The sequence below is a fragment of the Trachurus japonicus genome, unplaced genomic scaffold (assembly GCF_045865225.1).
Source record: "Trachurus japonicus isolate A0001 unplaced genomic scaffold, Traja_1.0 AP030046.1".
Taxonomy (NCBI): Eukaryota; Metazoa; Chordata; class Actinopteri; order Carangiformes; family Carangidae; genus Trachurus; species Trachurus japonicus.
In genome coordinates this window covers 5,437-9,932 of record NW_028220179.1, presented here as the reverse complement: position 1 = coordinate 9,932, position 4,496 = coordinate 5,437, and the positions used below count along the sequence as shown (strand labels likewise).

The 4,496-nt window shown below is 38.9% G+C and overlaps 1 long non-coding RNA gene across 1 annotated transcript; it reads right to left on the bottom strand.

The window, feature by feature from the left end:
* Positions 1-318: 318 nt before the first annotated feature.
* Positions 319-2,705, bottom strand: LOC146960740 (uncharacterized). The gene is made up of 5 exons (XR_015035377.1): positions 2,650-2,705; positions 2,187-2,258; positions 1,895-2,006; positions 1,361-1,430; positions 319-570 (listed from the first exon to the last, which is right to left on the bottom strand). It is a non-coding gene; the product is annotated as an uncharacterized LOC146960740 (long non-coding RNA).
* Between the last annotated feature and the right edge of the window lie 1,791 nt (positions 2,706-4,496).

Sequence of the window (4,496 nt, the reverse complement as noted above, 5' to 3'; positions counted from 1 at the left end):
TTTTTGCGTTTTGAGTCCAACTAAAAACTCTCAAGTTTTGAATAAAACCACATAAAGTTAAGCCAACAAATTATCTTTTGTTGAGATAACTTGTAAATTAACTTAAAGATAACTTCAAATTTTGAGTTTTTTAAACACTTAAAATTTAGTAGTCTCAACTTATTATTTTTGTTTCAGATAAGTTACCTTTCAAATGCATCAAAACTCAAAAATTCAAGTTGTACTTATAAATACTCTCAAGTTGTGGCAACTAAAACAACAAATAATACAAATACAAATAATACTAGTTAAGTAAAACATCTTTATTTAAACATTTAATGCAATATTCCAGCAAATATGATTAAATCTATCTAGTGCAAGTACTGTACACTGCACCCACAAACAAAAAGATGCAGACTGGTGTGGCCAAACTTGTTAAAAGAGTCCAAACCACAACACAGTCAAAAAGCACTACAGCAACACCACAGCAATGCTGTTAACAGTTTGAAGCGAGGCCGGTGCACCATCCACGAACACGGTGAGCACTCCCATTTGGACCCCTTTTGTTTGTCTGTCTTCTGGATCGGTGTCCTGTTGAAAGCAGAAATTCAACCAAATTCAATATAAACACTGTTAAGATAACTAAACACCTATGTCAGCGTGTAATTTTAAATTTGTGTCTCAGCCTGAGTAAACCTGTAGTGTACAGTTACTGTGCTATACAGTTTTTTTGCCTGTGATTCTAATTGCTATTCATCCCTGTAACAAGCTACAAGTCATTTATCTAACATCACAATAGTCTGAAGCTGTTCAATGGCGGTAAAAATGAAACATCAGGTAACTAGCCTTGTTGGCTAAACTCTGCCCCACTTACAGTTTTCTTTTAACTCTGTTGATTAGTGGTGCACTGTCCCTATGAAATAAACTAATAAATGAAATGAAATATCCTAAATAGTTTTTCTCTGTGCTACTCTGGTCAGAGCGGCGTCCCAAGCAACAGTGTGCTACACTAAGCAGCGGTCTGGCAACGGACTGCAGGAATTATTCTTCTGTTGTTGTTGCCTACAATGATCAATAGATTGTGGTATTCTGGTAAAACTCCATATTCAACCTTAAATTAAATGGCTGGTTAAATAAATTACTTGTGTTCCAGGGAGAAAGGAGGCTCTCAGCCATTAAGCTGGGTTACGCTACTGTAGTGGAAGGCAAAAATATATGGGGCGTTGGTGATTAATACGGTTTTTTGGGAGCTACAATCCAAGGTGTGGATATTTCATCTTTTCTATATTCTAAAGCAATATGGCATAGAGAATTATATGTGCATGATAATTAATGTGCACTCATGGTTGACCAAAAATAAAAACAGACATTCTGTACTCACCAGGCGTTTCAGGAAAAGTGTCTCTGAAATCTGAGGTCTAGACATGCTCTGCTTTGATGCATTGTGATGTCTGGAAATTGGACACAGGAAAGCCATAGGACATTTGGTTAAAAACAGTGCAGCTGAGATTAATTTGTGACTAGTTTAAACTTAGGTCTTATATTGGGGTGGCATCCATCAAATTTGGACGAACCGGGAAGAGGACAGACAGATTTAATTTTTTCAGGACAATATCGCATTTCGGGGCTTCAATACAAGAGGGACATTAGCACTATGGAGGTATTTGGATGTTTTTTGGTGTGTCTTTTTGTTACGAAGACAGTTGGTATCCATTTGCAACCGTTATATGGACATGCACTGCTATGCCAAGACCCCCTGTAACTCAGAAGCGACAGATAACTCTGAAACTTCTCCCAGCCCTTAGTCGACACAAGGAGAGAAATTTCAATTTTGGGTGAACTATCCCTTTAAGGGCTTGCTCAGGTAACCCTGAACCATAATCAAAAATACATGATATTTATAACATGAATTCACCTGTTCATCAAGAACAGCCAAGCGTCTCTCCCTGTCTTGTCCCTTTTCCTGGCACGGCTGCTCTAAATGTCCACAACAGTTCCTTGGTTACACATCAGAACTTGCTGCAAATCTGAAATAAACAAAAAACAGCACACATTAATCCAACCGAACCAGTTCACATGGATTTTCTCTTAAGTAGTCAGTTTCTGAATACCTTTATTGGCAAGGTGCTGAATTACTCGTTGTATAAGGCAAGCAATAGTTCTGTGATATAAAATAGTTAGCAACTTTTTCACACACATTTTCTTACCTGTTCCTTAAGACACAGGGCAGGCCATCTCTCCTGGATTTCTGTGACCATGGGCTGCACCTCAATCTTCTCCTGTCAGTCCACCAAGACAATTAACAACAATTAATGTCATATATATTCATGTTTACATGACACCCAATTGTAAAAATGAGTCTCTAAAGTAACATTAAACTTTAACATCAGAGGCACACATAAGCAGTATACCAGTTATTTGTAGCACTGCTCATTGTGTTTAATAAATGAGCTCCAGTTCCACTGTAGCCGCACTAACGGAGCTAACAGAGCTAACGGAGCTAACAGAGCTAACGGAGCTAACAGAGCTAACGGAGCTAACAGAGCTAACTGGTAAACAATTAACATCTACAACTCTCTTTAGCCGTGAGGGGGACAATAAATATATAATAATGTATAATCTGCACACGTGAACCCTGACTTTTAGTACCATATTGAGCAAAATACTCACCTTGAGAGTAAGAAGTGTAAGAGATGTCGGCAGCACATGGCAGCAGTGTCGTTGTGGTGGAACCCCTGCAGATATGCATTGGAGACCCCAGTTCTTGTTGTCTCAACTTCTAGAACTTGTCCTGACCTCAAATGCACAGTTTTGAGGTTTGCTAACTCAAGTTATTAAGTTAGGCCAACTTTAGCCAAAAAACTTGAAAAAGATAGTTGAAATAAATAATGTTTATTAGTTTACAACACAACTCAATGTTTTTTGTTTAGTCAGCTGAAAAAATATGGTAAGGCCAACAACTTTAAGTTTTCATTTTTAGAGTGCTCCTGTTGACTGAGGAAACTCTTGATACATTGTGCAATTTTTAACTTTGTGGCAGGGTGAGAAGCTGTCCTTGTCCTGTACAATGTAAAAGAAGAAAAGAATAACTTGGCAACCACACTGACCAACTTACTGGAAAAGTGCACATTATACACTCAACTGCCCTGAGCTGAAACATAGCGACTCTTCCAGTAAGTCAGAAAGCAATGCCCACTTATTTTTCACATTCGGTCCTCTTGTCACTTGTACATTTCATTGACTGCTGCTGAAATGGCAACACTGTGCCAGTGTGAGTAGCTGATTTTTGTCTTTTTTTTTTTCTCTGCACAAGCTGCCATGCATACCTGACGATTACATGGGAATCTGATTCTGGTTGTGGTGAAGCAGTTGGTCCAGAGGTGTGGAGAGGAAAGGGCTCCATGCCCAGATGTTACGTGGTTCAGTACCAGTTGAGGGATACAGCATATGACAAATTCAGTCATGTGGTGAAAACATAGGCAAGTTTATAGAGGAGGATCTGGAATTACACACGATGGACTAGATGGTGTAATCAAAGGATGTCAAACAAGCTTAGGAGTGGAAGTAATGCAATGTATTCCAATTGGTTGGGCTGTTTTTTTCCATGGTTGTGCCAGAGCACCATTGAAGCCCAAAGAGTAGTGGTGTTGAACTCTGGTGGGAATTATTTGGTAATTTACTGCAAGTAATGTTCCTCTTTGACCACGCTGTTCACGATTAAATAATAGTAAATGGAGTATCTTAATCCTGGAGGGTTTGGCTAACTGGTTGTCGTTGCTCGCAGCAGACACTTTGACTTGTCGTAGCAGGAAAAGCACAGGTGTAACTAATAACCTTAATTATGGCTTTGCTCCATTTAGGTGTGCCAATAAGCACTGCCAATGGAGCAGACTGGGAAACACAAAGGCTGTTGAATTGGCACAACTAAAAGCAGTTCAACCTTTTATTTTTATGTCATTAGTTTGACCTATGATTGATAAGTGAAAATGCCCAGGAAGAGATAAGTGTCTGTAAACACTAGAAAATTCTTAAAAATGTCTGAAATTATGTTGACTGATTAAAGACCTTTGGACTCGAATGCAGTTGAAGATTATAATGTCTTTGGTTTGGAATGAGGGTGGAGTGAATATGTATTTCCGTCCAGAAGATAATTAACATGACATAAACCGGGCAGCTTGCCACGAAAGTCAGTGGCAAATGGGCATTAGGGGGAGAAAAAAAAAACATTATTTATTGGCATTCTCAGTGTCTCCCACCTTGGTGCATTAGCTCCATGTTAATGTGTACATTAAACACAATGCTCCACGGTATCTGTTCTGTCAGCAGTGGGGTGTCTGGTGTTAAATCTCAGCTATGAAACATACTGTAACAGTGTACACATGGGCAATTAATGTTTTGCTTTTTCTCACATGCTGCTCAGTTGTGCTGTAGTCATTTTAAGTTGCGGTTTTGTAATGAGCATTTACACCAGACCCACTCTAAGCTGGCAAAAGTTGAAAAGCATAGGCTATATTGGC